The 15,762-nt window shown below is 32.9% G+C and overlaps 1 long non-coding RNA gene across 1 annotated transcript; it reads left to right on the forward strand.

Annotated features, from left to right (window-relative positions):
* The first annotated feature begins 4,296 nt into the window (after positions 1-4,296).
* Positions 4,297-15,341, forward strand: LOC131814123 (uncharacterized). Its single transcript, XR_009347129.1, has 3 exons — positions 4,297-4,412; positions 8,919-9,036; positions 14,797-15,341. It is a non-coding gene; the product is annotated as an uncharacterized LOC131814123 (long non-coding RNA).
* Positions 15,342-15,762: the final 421 nt, after the last annotated feature.

Here is a 15,762-nt window from a genome sequence, read left to right on the forward strand (position 1 = left end):
GTTTCTTAGACTGCCATAATGAAGTACTACAAGCTGAGTGGCTTAAAAAAAAATTGTCTCCGAGTTCTGGAGGCTTTCCAAAATCAAGATGTCATCAGAGCCAGGCTGCTTCTCAGACTCTGGGTAGAATCCTTCCTTGTGTCTTGGCAGTTTCTGGTGGTGGCCATCAGTCCTTGGCATTCTGTGTCTGTCATCACATGAATTCTTCCTCTGCATCTGGTATTTTCTTCTCCTTATAAGGATAAGGAGTTGGGTCTACCCTAACAGTCCATCTTAACTTGATCACATCTGTGGAGACCTTGTTTCTAAATATGGTCATAGTCACACATTCAGTGGTATGGGGGGGAACAATTTAATCTATGACAGTAATCTTCAGAGTGCTGAGGATATTCAAAGCCATAGTTCTGGATAAAAACACCTAGTAAGCAGATTTGGGTAAGGAAAATTTGTGGCCCAAAGATTCTCATCTGGCACACAAGCAATAAGGAATCTGGAAAAGAGATTGAGAGAGTGGTTATTAAGTAAGAGGGTATATTTCTTTTCCATTGCTGGGGCTATAACAAATGGCCACAAGTTGGTGGCTAAAACAATACCATGTTACTATCTTTTGGTTCTGGAGGTCAGAGGTCGAAGTTGGGTCTTACTGACTAAAATCAATGCATCTGCAGGGCTGTGTTCTTTTCTGGCAATTTAGGGCAGATTTTGTTTCCTTTTGTCTTTCAGCTTTTAAAGCTGAATTACTTGACTCATAGTTTTCTTCTATCTTTAAAACTAATTCAGTAGTCCCCCAGACATATCTGCAGTTTTGCTTTTTCGTGGTCTCAATTACCCGCAGTCAACTGCAGTCTGGAAGGAGATGATCCTTCTTCTGACACATCACACTTCCTAAGGTCAACAGTAGTAGCCTAATGTTATGTCACAATGCCTACATCATTCACCTACTTCATCTCATCACGTGCGCATTTATCATCTCACATCATCAAGAGAAGGGTGAGTAGAGTGCAGTAAGATATTTTGAGACAAAGAAAGAGATGACATTCACATAAATTTTACTACAATATATTGTTCTATTTTATTATTGTTCAATAGTTGTTAATCTCTTACTATGCCTAATTTTTTAAAATAAATTTTATTGTAGGTGTGTATATATAGGAAAAAGCATAGTATATATAGGATTTGGTACTGACTATGTTTCTTGCCTCCACTGGGGGTCTTAGAACATGTCTCCTACTTATAAGTAGGGACTATTGCAATAGCTAGTTAAGTTTTTCCCACATATTATCATTCTGACCCTGACTTTTCTGTCTTAATCTTCCATATTAAAATAACCCTTGTGCTCAAATTGGGCCTATCTGGACAATACAGGAAAATCTCTCTATTTTAAGGTCCACTTATTAGCAAACTCAATTCTACTCGCAACCATAATTCCACTTTGCCATGTAATATAACATATTCACAGATTCTGGGGATTAAGACATGGGTGTCTTTGGGAGACCATTATTTTGCTTACCACAGAGGGAAGCTAAAAAGTGTAGTATTTTTAGGTCCAAATGTTATCGAGGGGGAAAAATGATTGAGCATGTTGGACTCTTGCTGATGGCCTAATTAAGTTAACTAGGTTACTTATTGATGATTCCATGAGGTTAAGACGTGAAAATAAGCATGGATTTAACATCTGGGAAAACACTGGTAGTATGAGAAGAACAATTGATGTGTATTGATTGGCATACAAGTCTGGTGTAGGTAATTCAGGCAATGGTAAGAGAAAATATAGATTGAGGAAGTACTGACAACTCCAATGTTTATTGGAGGTTTATGATGTATAGGTTGTCACTGAGTGTTCTTGTAACCCTCACCAAAACTATATTTAATAAAGTGGACATTTTTGTTATTCTCATCTCTGTAACATGCCATAGAAGTATTCCACATGCTATGGTTGGTTTCCATTATTAATATAATTTAAAATTTTTCAAAAAATAATGTTACAAGGAGTGTTGTATGGTGTTAAACTATTTACAATTGTAGAGTGATGGATCTAATATTGTAATTCTGCATTACTTTATTTTAAAAATGGAAACTGAAGTATTAAACTCCCTTTTTATCTTGGGGGAGAATTCTTTAAACAGACATTATATTTCTTCTATAGTAGAAAATTAGGAAATGATTAAAAATATATTCATTTGTTAAAAATTACCTATTTTTTAAAAAGGATACCAACTAATAATATAGGGAGAGATAAAAAAAAGTTTCTGATAGCTCAATTAAAATATAACATTGTTTTTGCACTTTATGAAATTTATTATGTCAAATATCCATCATTTAAAATCATACTTTCTGAAAACTGTAGATTCTAAGTTCCTTTTTACCAATTGGATGCTACTTTCCTTTTATAATGTACCTAAGTAGCTTTATGCTTCAGTTTCCTGGTCTGTAAAAATACTGTAAACCTATCAGTTTATCATAGTAGGTCCTATTCTAAAACTAAACTAGTAAAACTAAACATAACTTGTATAAATTATGAAAAAGATATACAGTTGAAAACAAATTCAGATGACATTGACTCATAATAACTTTTAAAAAGTAGTATTTTTTTGGAGGGAGGAAGCAAAATCAAATATTGCAATGTAAATGCAGAATCTCATGATGTTTCCTACTAGGGAATTACTAAAGGGAACATAGAGATAAATTTTTATGGGCCCAGCACGCTTCCACTGCACAACTCTGCTGAGGTAAATTTTTATATAGGTTTATTGTTCTCTTTTTAATATAAATAAAGAATTGGAAAAACCAATTAATAAGAAATAAAAAATAATCAGATCTTTTAAACAGAAGTTGTTTCTGAATGTTGATGATATATTTTGGTAGTCATACATTATTGCTATTATGAACACATGCTGTTTCATATGGGTTGATTCATATTTAGTTATAAAATGTATTTATTTCTCTATATTTGACTGTACAGTTTTGGTTTAAACAGATTAAAAAGTTCTTGTCCTTTAAAACAAAAGAATAAAATGTTTTTCTATATCAAAAATATTTACAGTATACTCACTATGTGCCAAAGCACTATTCTAGGAGCTGTGGATACAGGAATTAAAACACACATGTGTGCTCACTTATGCCCTGCTGCTTATATTCTATCAGAGGACAGATTTTAAGTAAAATTAAAATATGTGTTTATTAATAAATAATATCTACTTAACCTATGTGGATTTTTAAACATATTTTTAATATTGAAACTAAATCTGGTATTTTAAAAGACCTATATCATAAAACCATATTAATGCCAATTTTTAATAAACTTTTATTTTTTTTAAAGATTTTATTTATTTGACAGACAGAGATCACAAGTAGGCAGAGAGGCAGGCAGAGAGAGAGGGAGAAGCAGGTTCCCCGCTGAGCAGAGAGCCTGAGGCGGGGCTCAATCCCAGGACCCTGAGACCATGACCTGAGCCAAAAGCAGCGGCTTACCCCACTTTTATTTTTATGCTTGAATATCATGATTGAGTCAATTGAAAACTTAAAAAAAAAAAACTATAACACAATTATAACTATGCACACTGAAGCAGCAAGAAAATTGAAGGAATGTTTAATTTTTATATGCATTTTAATAAAATTATGATAAAATTGTGATCACAAAACATAAATTTGAAGTGCCCCAAAGTTTATAAATAAAATAAATAAGTACTGGCATGTAAATCAAAATTGATGTATATGACTTTCTTATTCAAATATCATACATAAATTGTATTCTGAGGAATTGTCTGCTTAGTTTTTTCTTAGATATATAATCACCAAGTTTTCAAGATTCTGTTTTCCTATAACATGTACAAAAAGTTTTTAAAGCAGTTTTAAAAATGTATCATTTTTATTTCCCCTATATTGAACTCCTTTGAACATCAAATGAATGTTTGCTTATTATTATTTCCAAATATTTTAATATAATGTAGAAGCAGTATTATCACGAACTTTTTAGCTACATCACATTACTATATGTTCAAAACTTTGTACATGAAACTAGCCAGAGCTTTTCACAGAATGTGCAATTAACCAATGTTCAACATTGCTTTATCTATGTGGACATACTAATAGGCTGTAATATATTTTGCTAGAAAAATTGCATAAAGGTTATTCTGCCATATTTTAGCATTAGCTGAATAATTGGGTGCATTAGGAGACTAGGAATTTCAGCAAGAATCTGCATTAATCCCCACCAAGCTTGAGTTAGACATACTAAAAACCCTAAAGAATTCTGTGCTCTTAATTACTGCTCTTTTCTTTTTCGATATAGAACTCCCTTGGTGATGAACAACTGAAGAAAAATCCATCACTGAGGCACTCAAAGTTTGTAATCCTTACAAGTGACCTTTCCATGAACCCCAATTTAAGGACATCTTTAAAGGGAAGAGTGTGTAAGTGTAACATTTAAGAAACTAACTTAATTAAAACAGTAAATGCTAACTTGGCATGAAAGCAACTTCTACTAGATCACCTGTCAGCATACCAAACAACAATTTTTGGTTTTGTTTTTAAACTGAACCTCAACAGAGACTGATATTTTTTTTTTATCAGAGATAATTGTATTTTAAAGACATTTTTTAAAGGTCACAATAGACTTACATTTGCTATAGTTAGAAATAAACTTTAAAAAATATTTGAGTTTAATATGCAAACTTAATTTTTAAATTCTTATAGTTTTTTTTTTTTTTTTATAAATGTTCATATTTAGGCAAGCTTAAATATGGCTTTCCTTTTCTTCACTCTTGATTTATTTCACTTCTAGGATGATTTTGAGAATTGACAATACAGTAGTCTCAAAGAAACTCCAAATCATGGGACTGTAACCTACCTGATATTTCTCAGCCTAGAGCATCACTTAAGTAAAAAAAAAAAAAAAAAATCATTGTCATTCACTTGAACCATCAGTACTTTTGTATTATTGCCTATATTGGGCACAATGATATTTCAGTCTTTTTAAAGATTATATTTGCTCAAAAGAGAGAGAGGGAGTGAGCTTGCAGATGTGCAAGCAGAGGGGAGAGCAGAGGGAGGAGCAGACTCCCCACAGCCCGGAGCCAGAGGTGGGACTTAATCACAGAACCCCTAGATCTATGACCTGAGCCCAAAGCAGATACTTAACCTCCTGAGACACCCAGGCACCTCTATTTCAGTCTTTTGGACACTATCTCTACACAGGTGTTTTCAACGGCTATGAACACTAAATCTAGCCATTTAGTCGATATTCATTCATCTGGTCAGTGTTTGTCACAGTTTCTGGTATCTAAAATGTGTTTAAATTTTGTTGAGTTTGTATGTAATCCTAACTGACCTTATAGTATTGAGGAGAGTAATTAAGGCATGGGGGGCAGTGGGGGGGTGGTAGGGTGGGGGGTGAGGGTAGGGTGGTTCATTTTCTTCCCAGTGAAAATAAAAACTTTATTTCTTCTTCTTGATTCTCAAAAATGTCACTGAAACACTATTGCAAATACCATGATTTCACCTTTCCATTCTGTTTTCACTGCCTTAGGTTTTCTGCTTGGGTATCCCAAACTTGCTGTTAAACCTTGTACAACTTGTAGGACTTTTTGTGTGACTTTCTTTTCTGTGAGTCAGGATACTTCTGTATCAAACAGCAGGAAGTTAAATCAAGCACATGTTAACAAAACAAAAGGGAATTGGAGATCCGGTGATTGTCAGGGACAGTGAGGACCACCAGAAGTGAAGTTGCCTCTCAGGAAACTACCCTCAGGGATTTGAACATTGTTACACCCCTTCTTTGTACAATGTTTTCATACCTCTCCAGTTGTTGGATTTGTTTTCCCAGAATAGCTTCTCTACAAAGCAAGAGGACCTGAATGATACACCTTAGGTTGCTATTTTAAAATAGAAGTTCAGAGGATGACCAAAAAGTCTATGTTTACAGCAGGCTCCCAGCTTTAATCTTGTCACTTACATAGTTGCTATAAACACTGAAACATAAAGTCCAAATTATTTATGCTGGTAAAAAGGATAATTGTAGTAACTGGCAATAGTGTGCTTATAAAACCATTCTGATGAGAGAGTAAGTCTTTGAATTTACCTGCTTTTACCTTAGAGCAAGGGGGAAACATTTTTTGACATGTATTTATGCCTAAATTCTTTGATAAAAGTGTCCTAGCTGTTATTTTTTCTTAAGATAAACACACATATTATGATGACATCTTCTCTTGAACATAGCCTCTAGTGTTACACTACTTTAGTTCCCTAAAGCAGCCTTGTATGGTTATGGTAAGAAACTGGAGGAGCGTCTGGGGGGTTCAGGGGGTTAGGCCTGTGCCTTTGGCTCAGGTCATGATCTCAGGGTCTGGGATTAGGATCCACATGGGGCTCTCTGCTCAGAGAGAGCTTACCCCTCTCTCTCTGCCTGCCTCTCTGCCTATCTGTGATCTCTGTCTCTCTGTCAAGTAAATAAATAAAATTTTTAATAAATTAAAAAAAAATAAATTGGATTAGGTGTGATTACTGACAGTAACTGTAGATTTCAGACCTCTGAGTAGACAAGGTAAAATTCTTATCCATCATGGAATCTAGAAAAGAATATAGCTTATGACTAGATGATTTATTTTAATGAGTATCTAATTTACAAATATGTTTGAAGTCATTTTTGTCTCTTACATGTTATAATTATCAATGAAAATATAATTGTGTTGATGAAACTTAATTGCTACTGTATTTCAAATAATACACAGTGCTTATTGATATTTTCAGATAATTTGCAAATGTAGAACTAGTATTGCCAAAAAATCTCATAATATAAAAGCTGTATAGTTAATACTTTTCTGATTTTTTTCAGGTAAATTACAAAACCAGAACTAGTATTACAAACAAAATTCTAATAGAAAAGTTATATAGTTAATACTTTTCTACTCACTGTAGATTATGAAAGTTAAAAAGCTAGATGAAATAAATTAAAAATAAGTAAGTGTAAACTCCAAATATAATTTATCTAAAAATATTAATATAAAAATTATTTTTAATGCTAAAATTTTTAGGGATAGGTTACAGTTGATATCCATTATCTTATGAAATTCTTCAACCTTCCAATCTTTCTTTCAATGTAATCACTATTATTATCATAACATTATTTGTATATTATATATACTGTATTATCCCAAGCAACAATAATTTCCCTGAGTATAAGATGATATTTTAAAAGTGTCTCTATCTGTAATAGTGTCTAGTACAAACTAAATTATTGTATCAGAATCTATTATTCCTCTTTCTCACTATATTTTAATATGGGATAGAAAGATTTATTGTAATATATTTTAAATTAACATTATTATCTAATACTAATCATCATTTTAAAAACTCAATAAATTTCTCAGTGAGAGTATTAGAAGTGAGGTGTCTTCTAAAAATCTTGTATTTTTTAGAGGCAATAGTAATCTTTAAACTACACTTATAATTAGATGAATCTACAAAGAACTGTATTAATGCTCAAGGCTGAGAGTGGAACTGGCAGTGAGTCAGAGATTCTGAGTAATGCTGGGCAGAATATATATGAAATTTTTTAAATCATAAAGTGTTTTAAAACCCTATTTCTGTGCTGTGATTTATTCATTGACTTGTTCCTTCTAAGGTGAATAATAGAGCCATTGGGCAGTGCATAGCTCTTGAAGTGATCGTAGTGGTACTTCTCCTGGCAGCTGAAGTGTTTGTTGTGACATTTAGTAAAATCTTTCAAGTTTTGACTATCTTTCAGAAATACTAACTTCCCCATATTTTCCTCCTTAATTCAGCTTAACAATGTGTTTCCACTTAATCTTAAGATTCTTCTGGCCTACATGAACATTTTCTTGTGGTAATTTTGAAAATTCCCTCCGGTCCAGATGGAAGACACACCAAATAAATTTCCTATCAACAACAGGCAATGTTGAGGAATAAAGACTGAATTAGTTTAATTTTACTTAGCTCAATCTTTTCATTCATCCAACAAATATATATATAAAAGTACTTGTTATGGATAAAGTACTTAGATAAGCCTTGATGATATAAAGAAATATTAAAAAATGAATACAGATTTTAAGATATGTATGTTTTAATAGGATAAATAGATAAATCAATGATTATGAAACAATGCTTGAAGTGAAATGGGGGCTATTGCAGATCATTGAAAGAGAAAAATCCAATATTTGAAGATTCACTCAAGTTAGGAACATGAAGTAAGGTATTGAGGGTGATGAGGCATTTCAGGGGAAAGAAACAGCATTTAAAAGATCTTGAGACACAAAACTGTGGTGTATTATTTACTGGGAAAAGAATATAGACCAGACTTAAACTTCTATTCATGAATAAGATGGGACCTGACTTATTTTTTGCAGAAAACACCTATAAAACTTGGATATAAAACAAACAACAACACTGGTGAACAAAAAGGAGTAAGCAGATTTTGGTGGAGGGGAATTTCATAGGATATTCATAGGAGGGAAATTTTACATTCATAGGAGGGGAATATTATAGAGTACATTTCCATTTTTTATGAATTTTATTCCGGGGTCATGCATCATCAGTGCAGCAAATGAGTTGGTAGTGGTAGTGAGAAGTCCATAGTTTTGTGACCTGGCAATTTTGAGACCTGAATATGGAGACAAACTAGTTTACAAAGAGAGGAAAATTTTGTTAAAGAAAAAGAGCCAAATGAGTCTCGACTTTAGGAAACCATACCACTCTTTGATCCCTCAATCATGCAATTCTAGACACAAAACTAAAAATACCCCCCCAAAAACCTCAACTAAAAAGAAAGGATCTGAAATGAAACCAGAGATATGGTCCATGAAAACAGCTTTTGATTTGAGACCAATTAAGATAATTGAAAGATAAAGCAGAAGAAACAACTCTTAAAAGAGAAAAATAAAATAATCTCCTGTCTCCCCCAGGTGATATTCATAATTTCCAGGACTCAATCTAGAATTATCTAATATATGAAAAGCCAGGTGAATGGCAAACACTCTCAGAAGAAAAGGAAATGAACTCAACCCAGATGATCCTGATATTGTAAGTATCAGAAAACGTGGTAAAGTAGGTATAATATTTAGCTGAAGAAAAGTTTAACACAATATACTCCTAATGAAGGGAAAGAGGAATTCTCCGCAGACATATAGGTATGATAAGAAGGAAGCAAATGGAAATTCTAGACCTGAAAAATATGATACCTGCAGTTAAAAAAAAAAAAAGTTCATTGGCTAATATTAACAGCTTAAAGAGATGGTATGGGGGAAGACAAAGTAATCTTGAAAGTGCCACAATAGAAATGGCCCAATGTGAAAAACAAAAAGAAAACATGCTGTCAATAAAAACAGAGCTATGTGTATACACACACACACACACACATACACACACAAACATCTAGCTGTCTATCATCTATCTGTATCTATATCACTATCTATATACACAAATACATAAACATATGCACAAATACATATGTACACAAATGTGTATGCACATATAAAGATGTGTGTTATGTAATTTGAAGATACAACTCCTTTAATTTCCCCACATTGGATTAGATAAATTGTCAGATTCAGCTCATAGAATTTGAACAATTTTTTAGTTTGCTTTCCATTTTGTGATTTTGAAAAAAAGTCTCTATGTGTGTACATTACATGTATAGTTTATAAACCACATGTATGCACATGTACATACACACCTACATATGAGACTTAGTACTGTTTTGAAATTTAATTGTTATTCAACTCAACAATATACCTTGCAACACAAATATAGGTATAAAAATATGGACCATCGTCATAATATTATGTCCAGTTTGCTCTTGGTTTACCTGAAACTGCCCTCTCCTTGCTGTTGATGCATAACAGCTGAGGTGGGAATCTGTACCCTCTGATATTAAAGCCATAAGAGGCGATACAGAAGTTGTTGCTCTGGGAGATGTTATGTGGTGATACAATTTCCTGCATGAGGAAATGATTATTTAGTATGTTGGTTTATTTGAAAAGATCACCATAATTTCTTTAAAATTGCAAGACTGACAGAATGCTCCCTTATTAATTGAGCAATCTTCTCTATTAGGTATAGCCATTGATCATGCTTAACTTTGAACCCTTGTTTGAGGTATGTCATGACTATTCATTGTATAAGTTTGCTTTTCCCTTCTGAATATATTATTACCAATAAACTTACACTCACATATTTTTATATCCATTTACCATATGAACCTTAGTCAGCTTTTACATTGGGCTTGCCAAATTTAGTTTTTTCTAATTCCAACTCTACTTTGCTTCTACATTTATTGCCCATTTTTTCTATAAAGAAGCAGTTTCCATAAAGGTCAAATTTTAACTTATAAGAGATCTTGGAGAAGTACAAAAGACATAGAAATTCAGCAGAGAGAGAGTCAGACAGGAAGAAGCTGTGAACCAATGAAAAGTATTTTCTTAGGAATAGACCAGACAAAAATCATACAGCACTTTTTTAAGCTTTCATGGCAGAATCAATACTAAATGTTGTCAGAAAACCACTCAATACTGATATGTCCAGATTTGAGAGGATTAGTACAGACTATTTCATGCTTTATTAGGGGATTGAAAATGTATACAATTATTCTAGTTTGAGAAGAATAAATGGCAGTTTCCTTAATCACTATGCCTGGGAAATTTACGGAGTTAGGATGATTGATCAAGGAATATGGAAGGTGAGACTTACTGAAGGTGTCAGGCAGGAAGAAAACACAGCAGTGACTGAGTTGTATTTGGATTGATATATCAACTTATTATTGGGGCCATACTGACACATAAGAAGTTGTAAATGATTGTTTGATTGAACAATTGACAATTGAGTTGGCCTGGAATTTAAGTTACATTGTTTACAATAAAGGGGCCCCCTAGGGAGTATAAAGAAAAGCACATTATAAAACAAATGACATAATTTAAAATGTAAATCCCAATTCCACTTATGCCTAGAAAGAAGGAAATATTGTCACTTCTACCACCTTATCCACAACAAAAGCAAGGTAATCTTAAAAAAAAAAATTCTTAAATCTGCCCATCAAATATCTGCAGTTACAAAGTAACGGGATGGCCTAACTTCTAAAGAAAGACAGATAAATGTAAAAAGAGACTGAGGCATCTGGGTGGCTCAGTGGGTTAAGCCTCTGTCTTCACCTCAGGTCATGATCTCAGGATCCTAGGATCAAGCCCTGTATTAGGCTTTCTGTTCAGCAGGGAGCCTGCTTCACTACCTCCCAACCCCCGTGCCTGCCTCTCGCCTACTTTTGATATCTATCAAATAAATAAATAAAATACTTCTAAAAATTAATGTTCGACAACAGGCAGCAGATTCAGAAAACTATGAGAACGTCAATCAGTGTGAGTGCCAAAAGATTTAGTCCCACATATAATTTATAAATACAAAAAAATCAAAGATAAAGAAAAAAATCCTGAAAGAAACCAGAGAAGTAAAAACATCTTACTAATAAAAGAAAAAAGAATTACATTTGACTTCTTTTTGGAAACCGTATAAGAAAGAAGAAAGTGGAGTACAATTAAAAAAATAAATAAATAAAACAAAAAAACCCTATCAACCTAGAATTCTATATCTTGCAAAATATTCTTCAAAAGTGAAGGAGAAATAAATACTTTCTCAGAAAAATAAAACTTGAGAGAATGTTATCAGTAGACCTGCCTTGCAAGAAATGTTAAGAGAAGTTTTTTTTTTTTTTTTTTTTTAAACAGAAGGAAAATAATATATATTAGAAACTAGGATCTAAACAAAGAAAGGAAGAACACCCAATAAGTGAAAATAAAATAAAAACTTGTTTTCTTATTCTTAAAGATTTATTTATTTATTTATTTATTTTTAGAGATGGGAAAAGAGAGGAAGAGCACAAGTGGCAGGGGGAGGGGAGGGCAAAAGAGAATCTCAGGCAGATGCCATCCTGAGCAAGGAGCTCGATTCAGGGCTTGATCTTACAACCCTGAGATCCTGAAACCAAGAGTCAGCTGAAACCAAGAGTCAGACACTTAACCAACTGTGTCACCCAGGAACTGCTTATTTTTCTTATTCTTAATTGATGTCACAGATAATAGTTTTTTCAATTAATATGAGCAATGTGAATTATGTATTCTTATGTGTATATCTTAAAGTATATAAGATTAGATAATATAACATTATATATATTCTTTTTATGCTAATACATAAGTAAATAATATATAAGTAAATGATATATAATATATTTAAAAATAATATAAATTAATAAATTAAGAATTATTACAAAATTAAAACTAAATAAAGTAATTAAATATATAATGCACTTACTTATGTATAAGTATTTTAAAAATAAATATACAATAAAATAAATTTATATAACTAAAATTAAATATAACAAAAATATATAAATATAAATACATACTTATATATAACACATACATGTAAATAATATATAATAATATATAAGTAAATAATAGTATATAGGGACACCTGGGTGGCTCAGTTGGTTAAGCGGCTACCTTCGGCTCAGGTCATGATCCCAGGGTCCTGGGATCGAGTCCCACATTGGGCTCCTTGCTCAGCAGAGAGCCTGCTTCTCCCTCTGCCTCTGCCTGCCTCTCTGCCTGTGCTCACTCTCTCTGACAAACAAATAAATAAAATATTTAAAGTCAAAATAATAATATATAAGTAAATAAATGACATCAATGATACAAGGGATAAAAGGGAGGAATTTGGATTATTTTGTTATTAAAATGTATCAACAGCACCGTGAATTTGTATAATGTTATCTGAAAGTAGACTTTGATTAGCTGTAAATGTATATTACAAACTCTACAACTGTTAAAAAAAAGTTTACAAAAAAAAGAAAAATAAAAGAAGTAATACAGAATTCTCAGTTAAAAGCACACACACAAAACTATAAAGACAGGAAGACAAAAATAGAAATGAAGAGTAAGGGCAGAAAACAGTAACAATTGTGGTAAATATTAATCCAACTATATTAGTAAGTTTGAATGTTGATGACTAAATGTACCAATGATAAGACACAGATTGTCAGAATGGAACAAAAATCACCAACAACTATCTGTTTTGACAAGAAACCTACTTTAAATATAAAGACATACAAATTAAAAGTAAATGAGTGGAGGAAACATACTATGATAATACTAATTTAAAAAGAAGAATAGCTGTATAAATTTTAAACAAAGTAGACTTCAAAACAAGGAAAGTTATCAGAGATAGAGAAAAGCATTTTTTTAATGGTAGAGGGGTCAACTCTCTAAAACATAACAATCTTTACCTTGTAAATGCCTAACTATAGAGTGTTAAATATATGAGGCAAAACTAATAAGACTGCAAGAAGAAAGAGATTAATACACTATCATAGTTCAACACTTTAATAGTCCTCAGTTAGAAATGGATAGACTCAGCAAGCAGAAAATCAGTAAGGACATAGTTGACCTTAACACCACCATCAATCAACTGGATATAATTGACATTTGTAGATCACTTCTTTTAACAATAGCAAAATACATACTCATCTCACACTTACATGGAACATTTGTCAAAGTAAGCCACATTCTGAGCTATAAAATATACATAAAGAAATTAAAAAGAGAGGGGATTGGGTGGTGCAGTAGGTTAAGCTTCCATCTCTTGATTTTAGCTAGGTCATGATTTCAGGGTTGTGAGATTGAGCCCCACGTTGGGCTCCACACTGAATCTGGAAACTGCTTGAGTTTTTCTCCCCCTTTTCCCTTTGTCTCTCCTGCTTGTGTGTTCTCTCTCTCTCTCAAACCAATAAATCAATAAATTAATACATCTTATTTAAAAAAATTAAAATAGTAGAAATCATAATTTTATTTGTCTTCTCTGAGACCACAAAGAAGTCAATCAGAAAGATAACTGGAAAATTGCAAAATTGTGGATTCAACAACATGCATCTAAATAACACATGAATCAAAAGAAGAAATTTCAAGAGAATTTAAGAATATTTTGAATCAAATGAAAATGAAAATACAACTTATCAAAATATGTGTGATGCAGTGAAATGCAATGCTTAGAGGAAAATTAATAACACTGAATGTTTATATTAGACAAGAAGTAAGATCCAAAAACAATGTTCTGTTTCTACCTTAGGGAACTAGAAAAATAAAAAAGAAGAAGTATTTGACAAAAGTCAAAACCCATTGATTATAAAAACTCTCAGTAAGGAATTGAGGAGAACTTTCTCAACTGATAAACCATAGCTAAAAAAAAACACCCCTGCAGGTAACATTATACTTAATAGCAAGAAACTTGTAGTTTTCCAACTGAGATCAGCTACAAGGCAAGAATGTTCCCTCTTTTCAATATACTAGAAGTCCTAACTAATGAGATGGGATAAGAAATAGAAATAAAAGTATATAGATTGGAATGGAAGAAATATAAGTGTTCAGAGATGACATGATCATCTCTATGGAAAATCCAAAAGAACTGAAAAGAGGCAGAAAATGGAGTGTCATCATTAAAATCCTGAGAACACAAAACAAAATCCTTAAATCCAGTGCACCATACTCAGTGAAAAAAATTCAATTATAAAGGTAAAATATATATTTTTAGAGAAATAAGTGTTTTTATTTCCATTAGACTTTCAGTATGGGAAATGTTAAAAAGATTCGCCATGAGCAAGATGATAATTCCAATAAATAAATGATTTTCTCCATAAATAAATTCTACAGAACTTGGTAAAGGATAAACATAAATGATAAATTATTATGTTTCATTTACTTAAAAGATAGATGACTTTCTAAAGCCTTTCAACATTTTCAGAAAAATCTGCCCAGAGCTCTGACCAGCCCTGGGACAACTCCTTGTGAGGCAGAAGAAAGGAAAACCTTCCTGCAGATCTTTGAAGAAGCCACTAGACAGGCTGAAGGACAACTACAGTCCTTCGAGAAGAGTCCACTTCCTCTGGCACCAGTGAATGAACCAGGACTTCAGGGCCATCTGAACCATCCTCACTGTTCCTGCTAATCTTGTGTTTGGGAGATGACCGGCCATTTAGAGCACACAGTTCATTCTTACCACAGAGTGTCAGCTTCTTTCTCCAAGTCTTCCTCTGCCCATTGCAAGTTTTGAATAGATTCTGGTGTTCCGAAAGTCAATTCCAACACCTTTGCCAGCTCGTTAATTACATTTGGGGAGGAACAGAGCTCTAGAATTAGCATGCTTAACCCCTTACTCCTCTCTACCTGCAAATATACAAAATATGTGTTGATCTGTTTATTTATTGCATACCTTACCCATCCAAAAATGAAACCGCATGTACTGATTTTATTTTGCTCATCACCTGGCCCTGGCGGTATAATCATGCAGACCCGGAAGAGAACAAAGCAGGAAAGTAAACAACAGAGGATGATCACTAAAAAATCTAACACTAAACTTGGAGTAGTAGTCTGGGGGGAATATTCTTGTTAGGATATCACTCTCCTTTGTGTTGTAACAAAGTTTTCAAGCAGTTTTGCAATTCCCTGGGGACTTATTATTACATCAGTTCAGGGAGAGGTGAAAGGGGGAAAAAAAAAAGAGAGAGAGAGAGAGAGAGAGTTCAAGCTGCAGGAGGTAGACTGCTCCTTAAAGTCTTGTACCCAAGTGGTATACAGTTCAGAAGTAGAGGTAGTGGATTTTGGTGAGCTGAAAGCAATTTCATCTGCTGGATAGTTAGACTCGGTTTCCTTCCAGGTCATTAGTAAAGAATGGTGGCTAATTTTCTTAGGGAGAGTAGGTTGAAAGGAA

The sequence above is a fragment of the Mustela lutreola genome, chromosome 13, assembly GCF_030435805.1.
Source record: "Mustela lutreola isolate mMusLut2 chromosome 13, mMusLut2.pri, whole genome shotgun sequence".
Classification (NCBI taxonomy): Eukaryota; Metazoa; Chordata; class Mammalia; order Carnivora; family Mustelidae; genus Mustela; species Mustela lutreola.